The sequence below is a fragment of the Gopherus flavomarginatus genome, chromosome 7, assembly GCF_025201925.1.
Source record: "Gopherus flavomarginatus isolate rGopFla2 chromosome 7, rGopFla2.mat.asm, whole genome shotgun sequence".
Taxonomy (NCBI): Eukaryota; Metazoa; Chordata; order Testudines; family Testudinidae; genus Gopherus; species Gopherus flavomarginatus.
Genome location: NC_066623.1, coordinates 41,037,530 through 41,049,749, shown reverse-complemented (window position 1 = coordinate 41,049,749; position 12,220 = coordinate 41,037,530). Strand labels below are relative to the sequence as shown.

At 50.9% G+C, this 12,220-nt stretch overlaps 2 non-coding genes across 2 annotated transcripts; both read right to left on the bottom strand.

Moving 5' to 3' along the window:
* Positions 1-2,067: 2,067 nt before the first annotated feature.
* TRNAF-GAA (transfer RNA phenylalanine (anticodon GAA)) lies at positions 2,068-2,140 on the bottom strand. Its single transcript has one exon. It is a non-coding gene; the product is annotated as a tRNA-Phe (tRNA).
* Positions 2,141-11,460: 9,320 nt separating this feature from the next.
* Positions 11,461-11,624, bottom strand: LOC127056077 (U1 spliceosomal RNA). Its single transcript, XR_007775720.1, has one exon. It is a non-coding gene; the product is annotated as a U1 spliceosomal RNA (small nuclear RNA).
* Positions 11,625-12,220: the final 596 nt, after the last annotated feature.

The following is a 12,220-nucleotide window of genomic DNA, read 5'->3' as shown; positions in this document are numbered from 1 at the left end:
AAGCAATGCAATGCAATGATGAGTGGGTCAGGGAAGTGCCCATAGTGGAGAGAGTACCCCAGAGTGGGGACACTGTTGCCCTTTTCAAGTGAGCACGGCCTGATTGGGGGTCAAGCCCCAAAGGATTCCTGGGCCCAGCCTTGTTGGGGTTACGAGGACTCTGCCACACGTGAGAGTAGAAAGAGCATCCTTGGGGTCAGACAGCCCTCTGGGTAACGAGGTGGGGACTCAGATCCTTTCTCTGGCCAGTTATGCCAGGGTCATGTATAAACCAGGGAAGTTCCCCACAATAGCCGGACCTGAACCCCCTGTACACTTGCCCTCTGTACTCATTGCTTCTCTGTCTCTCTTCCCTTCATCTCTGCTGGTTTCCCTCTGAGCTTTCTCAGCACCTGGCCCCACAGCACTTCCTGCCAGCCAGAGACTGCTTGTTCTAGGCCTGCTCCTGTGGATGTGGCCTCTCTCCAGATTCCTGTGGAAAGGAACCTTTCCAGGAAATGGCCATGGATTCTGGGAATCCGCATGTGGCTGGTGGACAGCACCAGGCATCATTTGGCTCCTGGCACACAAGGCCACTTAAAAGCTGAGTGCCTAGACAGGGGCTTAAACGCTGGATCTTCAGATTAAGAGCCTGATGTTCTACCAACTGAGTTAGTTGAGACCATTTTCACCGTTCAGCCCAACAGCTAGCAGGTAGGCAAAAGAGAGGCAAAAAAAGTCCCAGGAACCTCTCCTCTTTTTCTGCACATCTACTGCCTGTCAGAAGGAATCCTTCTCTTCCTCCCTCCTGTGCCTCAGTGTGACTAAATCTCGACACCTAGACAGCTGGTCCATCCGCTGCATCCCAATCCCCCCATGCCTGAGCCTCCCTGCCAAAGCCCTGCACCTGGCTCCATAGAATTCTCACGTGTTGCTGGGAACTCGACTTCTTGTGCCCAGAGAGTCTCGGCCCCCCTCAGTAGATGACCTGAGAAACACAATGTCCGACTTTTCCACAGAAGGGCTTGGAGGGGTTTCTTTTGGTGTTACCATGTGTCCTAATGGATAAGGTGTCTGAATGTGGATCAGAAGATTGAGGGCTTGAGTCCCTTGGTGGTTGTGTTTCTGCAGTTCTACCATTGTGCTGAAAGTTCTGCTCCCTTCAGAGCTGAAACCTCGTCTTGGCTGCTGAGGCCAATCCTCTGGCTTCAGCTAGAGCCCTGGGATAGAGTTGGGAGGTAGGCATCACAAAGGCTGGGACATGAGACCCAGGTGCTTCCAGTCTAGCCTTTGCCCTTCCTGGTTTGCCAAAGAAAATGGGCGGCTGCCCGGGGTAACGTGTGCGCCTTTCCCTGTGCTGGAGGATGCTTGCTACATACGGTCTTCAGAGCCTGGGTGTTTCTCTACTTCTTGCCAGTTCAGGAAAAGCCTCTTGGGGTAAAATCTCCTGCCCCACTGCAAAAGTGAGCACCCTGATTGGGAGCAGTCAGAGGCCCCACCATGGGCGCTGGCCCTGCTTTCCTACCCACTTGTGATGTTATCCACAGCGCATCAGCAGCTGCCCTGCATGCTGGTGACCTTCAGTGGGTGTTTGGCATGGCAGGAAGCAGCCTGGCTGGGTGTTTTTGTGCCTGTCTGAAGACCACACTTAGGCATGGTCCTGCCCTCCTCTAGCCCTGACCTCAGTTGCTCTGTGGCTTTTAAGCCTTCACTTGGAGCCGTAAGCACCAGCTGCCTCTGCTCTAGATGCCCAGAGGAGGAGAGGTGTGCTGGGTCACTTTTACAGATGCCCCTTCCCTGGTACTGCCCTTGCTGAGCTGCACAGAGGAACTTCCATCCCCAATCCCTGCCTGTCACTGCCCAGCAGCCCTCTGGCACCATTCCTGAGGACTACTCTGCCTCACTTTCTTCCTACCATGTTGGGAAAGACAGTTCTCATTATTAAAGGTTAGGTGGGCCAACTAGGGGCAGAAGCCTGTTCTATGTTTTCCTATTGCAGAGCCCAACCGCAGGAACTCACCTTGGGTGCAGGCACTGTTGTGCTCCCAGAAAACAAGCCACCCCTGCACAAAGAGGGATGACAGAGCCTGCCAAAGCCTTGGATTGAACCAGGGACCTTTATATTTTCAGTCTAACGCTCTCCCAACTGAGCTACTTTGGCAATTGCATGAGAACGTTTTGGCCTGTTGCTTCTCTGTCTGGGATGTTTTTGTCAACAGTTGCAGACAAAAAGGACAGGAAAACAAAAGGCTGCTCCACACCCACACTGGAGGAATCTGGCACCGTTAGCTGTGGTGAGTAAGAAGTGTCTGTTGGCTGACAGGGCCTGTCCCACAGGAGCTGGAACAGCAGCTGCCACCTCCCCCTCGGCTCCAGGCTGTGGGAAATGCTCATTGCCTGGCTGCATAGGTGGATGCTGCTCCGTGCTCTGGAGAGCATCTGTATTGGTCTGTCAACCCCCCATCTTCACTGAGCCAGTCTGGTAAGGTCCCAAGTGCCCCCTCCGGCCTGGCAGCTGAGAGTCTGTGCAGACATCAACCCCCCTGCCAGCCCCAGAGCCAGCAGAAGCACCAGACCCCCCAGCACCACAGGGGCACTCAATGAACTTCTTGTGGGGAAATGTTTCCTTGGCGTCCTGCTGCTAGAGTGAGAGCCAGGAGAGAGCAGTGTCTGGCTCACCGTGGGGAAGAGAAGAGACCTGATGAGTGTGGATCTCCCTCAGCCTCCTCTGCAATGCTGATCAGTTGTATTGTCACTGTGATAGTCAATGCTTCCCTTCAGGGCCGGCCCTAGAGGGGTCTGGGACAAATCCACCCCTTTCCTCCTCAGGCCCTGCCCCCACTCCACCCCTTCCCCCAAATCCCCACCCCATCCCATCTCATTTCTTCCCTTCCTGCACCTTCCTGCCCCATTCCTCTCCCACCCCCACCTCTTCCCGCCCCTGATCCTTCCCCTCCCCACCCAGTGCCTCTTGCACCCCACTGAACAGCTGATCACTGGCAAGTGGGAGGCACTGAAAGGGAAGAGGAGGAGCTTGTCAGGAAGGCCTGTAGTGTGTGTTGGGGGGAGCTGGCTGCCAGTGGGCGCTGAGCACCTATTTTTTATCTGTTGGTTCTGCAGCCCCATAGCTCCCATGGAGCCGCTGACTTGGCTTTCTTCATACTCTAGAGAGAGGAGCAGAACCAGGGCTATGGCTGATCTATGGGGCACCAGGTGAGTGGCAGAGGCTTCAGGTGCAGAGAGTTTGCCTGACCCCTCAGGGACACAGTGTGAGATGGTGTACCCGGGATCTCTATGAAAGGAGCAGAACAGGATTTCATTGGGGTGGGGAGAGAATTGAGAGTGTCTCAGGGGGTTGCCCAGAGGTGTTGCCCAGGTGAGAGACTGGCTAAAACACAGGCCTCACTGTGAGCAGGATTCAAACCCACACAGGGAAACTCTATTAGATTTTAACTCCTACATATTAACTACTCAGCCATCACAGCTGAGAGTGACAAACTTCCCCAATGCCAGAGAAACTGGTAAAGAATCCCAGTGCCCAGGCTTGAAGTCGTCTGAACTACAGAATTCCCACAACAAACCTAGCTCCGAAAGCACAGGGGCGATTTGGGGTTTGTTCTCTTTGCTTAGCCATGTGCAGTCGCACAGAGAGCGCGTTTAAAAGTCTCCCCTCCCACAGAGCGGGAACGGGAAATGATTCTTAACTTGAAGCCTGATGTAGTGTGATCAGACCTCCCGATTTTATCAGGACTGTCCTGATATTTGCTTGTTTGTCCCGCGTCCCGACCGATGTTTGGTCGGGACCCTGGACAAACAAATAACTTTGTCCTCTTCTCGGGCACACAGGCATAGTCTGGAGGGATACTTGCCCCACCCAAACTCCGCCCCCTCATTCCCCCATTGGATCCCTCCCCAAATCCTCGCCCTGGCTCTGCCTCTTCCCCAAGCATGCAGCATTCTTCCTCCCTCCCAGGTTTGCACACGGGCCGTGGCCATGGCCGGGAGCGCGGAAGCTGCTCCATCCCTGAAGCCTGCAGGGCAGCGCAGTGGTGCTGGGGGCAGCATGAAGCAGGCAGAGCCCAGGTGGGCAGGGGGCGGAGACACACGTGGGGTGGACACGCTCCTGCCGGGAGCTGCCTGGTTCACCCCTTGCCCGGGAGCTGCAGGAGGGGCCCGGATCATGGCTCAGCTGCAGAAATCGGAGCCCAGGCTTGGCCCAGGAGCGAGGGGATGGGGGAACTGGGGGTGCAGCAGGGGTTGGAGCCGAGAGTTGGTTGGAGATGGGGCTGTGCCACTGCCGCTTGGCGGTGGGGGGGCCCTCCGGCTTATTTTTTTGCTCCTCTCCCCGCATCCCGATATTTCATCTTTGACATCTGGTCACCCTAGCCTGATATGAAGGAGGATGTCTGGACTGTCAGTCTCAGGGTTCTGATTTCCCATTGATCCTTCCTCCTTCTATTGTTGCTGGGAACTAGCCAACCAACACCCCCCCGCACACACACACTAAGGTGGAGAGAGACGCAGTTAGGAGGTGATGCAGCCAAGGGTGCCTCACCCAACACTGAGATGCAGCCACCTCTGGGGTGAGTTACACAAGTCAGCAAATGAATTTGGAACAAGAAACACACTGAAAGGACCGAGGCAGCTGCAGGAGGTGGAGAAAACCAGAAAAAGCAGTATCCCTGGATCCCAGCCCTGCCCCTCCCTCACTCTACCCCCTAATCTCCACTCCCCTCCCACATTTGAGGGGAGAACCCAGGAGTCCTGGTCCCCAGCCTTCCCCACTCCCATATTTTGATATGACTCCATCCAACAGCTGCCCCACAATTGCAGAGCAGTGCCATGGGGCACACCAGGGTCTGCCTGTTTGCACAGGATGAGCAATGCCAGTGCCGCAGGATGGGGAGAGAGGATGCTAAGGGAGAAGCAGGCAGCAGACAGCTCCCATGAGAGAGAAAGAAACGCTAGGGGGTGCTATTCTGCAAGGAGTGAAGGGGGTTGGCAGGGAATGGGAGGATCTTCCCTCACACCAGGTGTGTCTGTCTCCCTCTCAGTTCCTCCCCAGCCCTACCTTAGCCCAGGCTAATCCCAGCCCAGCTACCAGGGTTAAATTTGGCCTGGATTCCCCAGCTGCTGGGGGTGGGGCATGCGGCTGGGAAGAATGAGACTCTACTTCCCCTTCCCCAGACACAGTTGCATGGGCACAGACCAAAGAAGCCTGCAGCACTGCTGCCTAGAGGAAACTGAGGCACCAGCCACTGACAGACACATCATGGCTCTCCTCATCCTCATCCTCTTTTCCATATACAACCTGGCCAGCGGACGGTGGGGGTAAACTCAGGGAAGTTGCATAGTTAACCTGTGGAACTCCTTGCAAGAGCATGTTGTGAAGGCCAAGACTATAACAGGGTTCAAAAAAGAACTAGATAAGTTTACGGTGGATAGATCCATCAAGGGCTATTAGCCAGGGTGGGCAGGGATGGTGCCTGTAGCCTCTGTTTGCCAGAAGCTGGGAATGGGCAACAGGGGATGGATCACTTGATGATTCCCTGCTCTGTTCATTTCCTCTGGTACACCTGGCACTGGCCACTGTCAGAAGACAGGAGGATACTGGGCTAGATGGACTTTGCATCTGAACCAGTCTGGCCATTCTTCTGTCTCCCTTGGAGCAGCAGTGACACCCAGTGTGCAGTCAGAGTAATGCACAGAAGGTGTTTTGCTTGGCGCAGCAGTGACACCACGTGGCCAATCAGGGTAGCACACAGAGTATGTATCCCTTGGAGCAGCAGTGACACCTCGTGGTCATTCAAGGTAATGCACAGAAGGTGTTTCCCTTGATACAGCAGTGACAACCACTGGTCAGGTGGTGTAATGCTCAGCATATGTCTGCGCTCTAGAAGCAGTGACATCCAGGGACCAGTCATGATAAGGCACAGAGTGTGTTTCCAACCAATCTGGGTAAGGCACAGAGCATGTTTCCCTTGGAGCAGCAGTGACACCCAGTGACCAGCAGGGGTGGCATCAGACTCTTCTCCTTTAGTGGGGGACTGAGATGGGCTAGACAAAAAAATTGGGGGACTGTGCCCCCCATCACCTGGCCCCACCCTTCATGGAGGCCATGACTCTGCTCCTTCTCAGTTAAAGGCCAGGCTCATCTCCTCTCCCCCGGGCTAGGGTTTACAGCAATACAAACTTTATTAAAATAAAATAGCAAGCAGGGTTTACTTTAAATATTCTAAATCTGTCCAAATTTTAGTACTGAATCCAAAGTTCTCTTAAAGATCCCATCAGTAACCAAAACCTAAATGGAAACCAAAAACAAGGCTTAATTTAAAACCCAAACATTAAGAAAAACTTTGTTTGTAAAAATAAAAACTGACAAATGCTGTAAATTAATAATTTCAGTATTTTATCAAAAAAGTGTGCTGCAGCAGAATGATAAAATAACATCAGATAAATAAGCATGACCACTAAAACCTCCTATAAAGGAACTGAATCCTTGAATACTGGTCAAATCTGTATAAAATATGCAGAACTATGTCAAAACTGGTGTTGCAGGACAGCCATTCGATCCAGCAAATGTCAATTAAAAGCTCCAGTCCAACTAAAAAAACCAAAACAACCCAATAAACCAAAATGGTCACAGCCTGAAACAAACCTACACAGAAGCAAAATTAAACCTGTACCAACACAGGAACAATCGATGTAAATTTCTAATTATAACTTCTTGTTTCTCCCAGGAGGAAGGTGTTTTGCACCCCAGTAACCAGGCTGTCACTGCAGCTTTCCTTTCACTAAATAAGATTTTTACCAAATATAAATTGCCCTCCAATTTCTCTAAGAGAAATTGAAATTGTATCTTTGCACTAATAGCCCAAGTGTGCAAGTCCATCCCCTCAGAGCAGCCCCACACCCTGAGGCCAGGGGAGAATCCCAACTGGTTTGTGCGTTTGTAACCCTGGGGCCTGAAGCTGATGAGAGAAAGGGAAGTGAGCCATCTTGGAGCTTTCCCATACCACCTGCGGGGAGCACAGGGATTTGACTGAGTGACATCCTGGCTAATTTTCACCTTGTTCTCCACCAGCAGGATCCACTGTAGAGCTCGGGAGTGACTTGACCATGGAAGCACCATATTTACATATTAAAAGCTGGCATTTTGGAGACAATGGGGAGAAATGTGTGTACTTTTGGGGTTGGGACCCGCATGAGAAGGGATGTGGACAAACTGGAGAGAGTCCAGAAGAGGGCAATAAAAATGATTAGGGGACTGAGACACATGACTTACGAGAACCTACAGGCCATATCCTGTATGTTAAGCTAAGGCAAAGTTAGCATACCTATATTGTGACCTTTTACTCAGAGAGGAAAATCGACCTTTATCATGTTACTTAAATAGATAAGTACCCATGCCTGTCCAAGACCTTTACCTAGACGAATCGACAATGGAGAATGGAATAGGGTTTTTTTCAGTGTTGTACCCACAGATTTAACAGGTACACCACAAGGTAACTTATGTGCATATGTACATGTCATCAACAAGCACAAACATACTAGCCTATGAAGTAAATGTACCCTAATGTTTTGTGGGTGAGGAATGAAATTTGGGCATAGGAGAAAGGATTTCCGGCCCTTGTGCCCTATAAAAGAGGGAACCCACCTCGCTAGTGCACTTTGCTCTATCATTCTGACTTACTTCCTCCACTCTCTCTCTATGTACTATCAGTAGGCTGTACTTGTTCTTAAACTTTAAGTTTCAAGGGAACTAGGCTAAGTTCGGTTTCCCTACGTTTTTAGTCTTTATTAGGTTTTGATTTTAAGTTTAACATATTCAAGTAAACTCTAAGTAACACTAGCTTTTTCTAAGCACTGCATCTTTCACTTAAGAATTGAGAAACCTGAACTGCAAGGCTGGTACTGTGTCTCTTACCACCAGGTTATCAAGGAAGGCTGTGAGTATATTAACCAAATCTTTGTTGCATATAATGCCATATGTATCTTTTGAATAGCAGTAATGCAACTGTAACTTTGTAACTCAATTAAATTAAATTAAATGTAAGCTAATCAATTAAATTTTCATCAAATTATCCAAATTAATATTATTAGTACACCCTAAATCAGGCTACATGGGACAGAGAGTTGGAGTGCAGAGGGATGAAGGCACTGGCTCTGGGGGTGCAGATTGTGGGGTGGGGTTAGAATGAGACATTCAGGGTGCAGTAGAGGACTCAGAGTTAGGATAGAGAATTGGGCTGTGAATGCTCTGGAATGAGGCCAGGAAAGAGAAAATTGAGATGCAAGAGAGAAATCAAGCTAGAGCAAAAAGCAGAGAAGAAATGTATGATTCGAGCTGCAGAGGAAAGAAAAAACCTTTCCCTGTCCCCTCTCATCAAAGCATCTAAGAACCAGATGAGAGACATCTCTCCCCCACTGCAACAACAATTCAAGTTGACCTAGACTGAGAAAGGAAACCTTCTCCTTTGCAGCACTAGCAGACCTGGACTGAGTCATGAACATCGCATCGCATCGCATCGCATCCCCTCCCCTGACCCTCTCTAATCTGGTGTTCCTGGCCTGGGACATGGGAGGAGCTCCTCTCTTCTCCATTTGGGACATGGCGGGATGAGAGAAGTGACAGGGCTTTATGGGAAATAATTATTTGCCTGATTCATGTGCAAGCCCTAGTCCTTGTTAACCCAAACAAACCGTTTATCCTGCATGTTGATGCCAGTTTGGAGAGTCTGGGAGCAGTCCCGTACCAGGAAGTGGAAGGAAATGTAAATCTGTAGGCTTTGCCAGCTGAGGACTGTCTGATAGGGAAACTCATTATCCCATCCACCAGCAGCAGTTCTTGGTATTGAAATGGGCCATCACTGAGAAATTTCGAGACTACTTGTGTTGTGCTCAGTTTCAGGTGTGGACAGAGAACAATCCACTGACTTATGTGTTAACAAGGGCTAAGCTGGATGCTACAAGGCAGAGGTGGGTGGCTACTTTTGCTAGCCATAACTTTTCATTCAATACCAATGAGTTGGTATAATAGAGAATGTGATTTATCAGGACCACCAATTCTTGGCTGTGGGTAAGGATGTAAGCAGGGTCGCTATGAACCCTACCCTGCCATCTGTTGGTGATCTGTTGTAAAGGCCTTTTGAGGCTGATGTCATTTGCATGGTTCCACCCACCCCAGATTGCATGATGGGGGTGCCTGTCCAAAGGGTCATTTTGGCTGCTGTGGGATCCCCAGTCTCTTTCTTATTAGGGCAGGGGTAATAATAAAGTGCAGTTATTCCGGTGACATAAATCAAGGACAGTAGAATGGTACTTAGCAGTTCATGATTTTGGAACTCACACGAACCTACAGAAATCTCGTTAGGCAAGGGACATGGGTTCCAAAGCATAGTGAAATAAAAGAAGTTGAAAAAGGATGTTTGTATTTATTAATACAGATTTCTTGTGAAATTTTTAAGTGCAAGTTTTAGGTCTTATGTATCTCTGTAGTTTAAAAATAAAGTTTTTATAGTTCTAATACATATTTGTATCTATACCACAGATAAAAAGTCATTAATGACTAAATGTCCTTTTTAGACATACATAAACTGCTGGGCGGGTATCTTATTTCCATGCTAAAAGTTGTAAACAACTCCATAGATGGGTAAAATGCTCCTTACGGCTCAAATGGTGAGGAAATTTTGCAGATTGCGCCCTGGGAGATCAGGTGTAGGACACTTTTGTGACATAGGAACTAACTCTGCAACCAATTTCTTACTCACAGGTCAGCAGGAGGGTTTATGCAAATTCTGGACTCTGGGACCAGAGCTGGGGTTGGCAGGGGGAATTTTTGTGGCACATGCACCCCCTCTACAACACCAACCTTTGCTACCTCACTCCATAACACCACACATGCAGCAGACTTTTACTGCTCAGGAACCAAAGCATACCCTGAAAGAAATTGAGTGGTATAAGTTTAAAGCAAACAACTGCAGCACTAACAACAACTCAAGGAGATTAAAAAACATCTCTGTCTTTACACACCAGGGAAAAAACCTACAGGTACAAGTACAGACCACCAAGAACCAAACAAACATCTACCCAAACCTGCCACAAGCATTGGGTCTTTGGAACCCAGACCCCTTAATGGGTGAGTACTGTTCAGGCGAGGGAGAAGCTCTCAGGCCTCAAATGCCAGGTACAGTTACTCTCTCCTTGATCCAGAACGAACAGGAAAATACACTGCATTACTCCTGCCCCAATTACAAAGAGACTGGGGTCCCACAGTAGCTGAAATGACCATTTGGACAAGTACTCCCATCATGCAATCCGGAGTGGGTGGAACCATGCAAATGACATTAGCCTCAAAAGGCCTTTAAAACAGATCACCAAAAGATGGCAGGCTAGAGTTCATAGCGATCCTGCTTAACCTACGGTGGGAAGGAGCAGAAAAGAGCATCGGGGCTGCAGAATAGCGCTTGCATAGGCTTTCTTTGCCCTGGTTTGCTGTAAGAGTTAACAGTGAGAGATTGGTAGTCACAGGTCAGCATAATCTCCCCAAATGGAAGGGCACTGTTCCTGGAGAAGGGTCCTGGAGAGGGTTTTCCTCGTTGGTGCAGGCCATCCACCTCCCCGAAAGGCGGGAGCTAGGTTGACGGAAGAATTCTTCCCACCAAGGCGTGGACTGACGTAGCCACGCCGATTTACGTTCCCCGTGCAGACCAGGCCCGAGGGTTGGAGCGTCCCGAAGAGTTAAGTCAAAACAGCTCCGTCCGTCAGGGGTGCGCAAAAGGGAACCCCGCTCCTGGGCGACGCGGCCACGCCGCCCTAACCCCCAGCGTAGCGAAGGGCATTCGGGGAGGCGGTGGGCCTAAAGCGATGGAAAGACCTCCTCCAGCACAGGGTTGTGACAACCTGGTCATCGTAGCACAGACAGGGAGGCCACCAAGAGACAGGAACAGACAGCAAAAGCCAAAGCGGCCCCAGGGCAGGGGGCGAGGCTGCCTGGTGGACGAGGGGACCGGGCAGGACAGGCCTTTTGGACAGGCCGTCCTCCCATCAAAAGAGGAAGACCCCAAGAAGGAGGGCTGGGCAAGAAACTACAAGCAGGGAAAGAAGCAGAGCAGGCAGGCGGGCAGCTCCCCTTAGAGCAAAAGAAGGCATTGGTCCAAGCCCCCCCTGCAAAAGCAAACTAGAGAGCAAATCAGCTGCAAAAGACCAGGGAAGGTCAAGAAAGCACAGAGCCTTGGAAGCCACAAGTAAAGTTTCAGAAGTGAGCTTTGCTTTCTCTCCCTTGGCCCCATTATCAGCAGCAATGACAAAGGTGCTAAGAGCTACAGGGCCTAAAGAAGAGAACAGTCACAAAGACAGGAGAGCAAAACTGCTTTTGTCAAAACCAACCAAGCACACAGCTACACGCTGGACCAAGCATCCCCAGCCCACTGAGCAGCAGTCCCCAAGGCATCTCATTTTCCTGTCTTTTCAACCAATCACCAGAGAAAAGCGCAGACACAGTCCCCCACTACCACAAATTACACAGTCAAGTTGGCTGCATTTGGGGAAATTGCAGGGGTCAGCACACCTGCAGTGCAATGGATGAGCCTTACCCTGGAAAAACCATCTCTCTGATCATGGTATCACCCCTGCTAGATAAGTATGAGGTCCTACTGCCCAGCTGCCACCCACCCTCGCTCTCCCCAGACTTATAAGACACGGGACGGACTGCCACGCCCCGAGCCCCCGGGCTCGCCCACACCGGCCCCTACTGCCGACAGCTGCCCCCCCGGCATCCCCGAGGCGCCTCCCTTCTCCATGCTGAGCTCGCGGGGCCAAAGTCGGGCCCTGCCGGGCAGCCTGTCTCTGTTCCCACAATGCTCTGCTCGCACACAGATCTGCATCCACGCTCACGCGGCTCTGCCCCTCCGCTCAGGCCCCTCACCCTGCCTGCCCGGGCCAGGGCTCTTGCGTGCCCTGGAGTTGAAGCCGGGTCCCGTCCCAGGCATCCAGGCTATCAGAGAGACGACACGGACCAGCTGCTGCTGGGGAAAGAGTGCAGCTTGCATTTTGCTGCTCTCTCTCCTCACCGGAAGTTGGTCCAATACAAGAACGACCTCCCCTGCCTTGTCTCACGTCAGTTTTTCCTCAGTGCAGAAGGTCGGGTGTTGTCAGCCACTCTCCAGAAACTGGAAGGCCACTCCATCCCTTTTGTTACCTGCCAAGTGAGGCTGAGTGCACTGGCAGGCAGCGCCGTCGG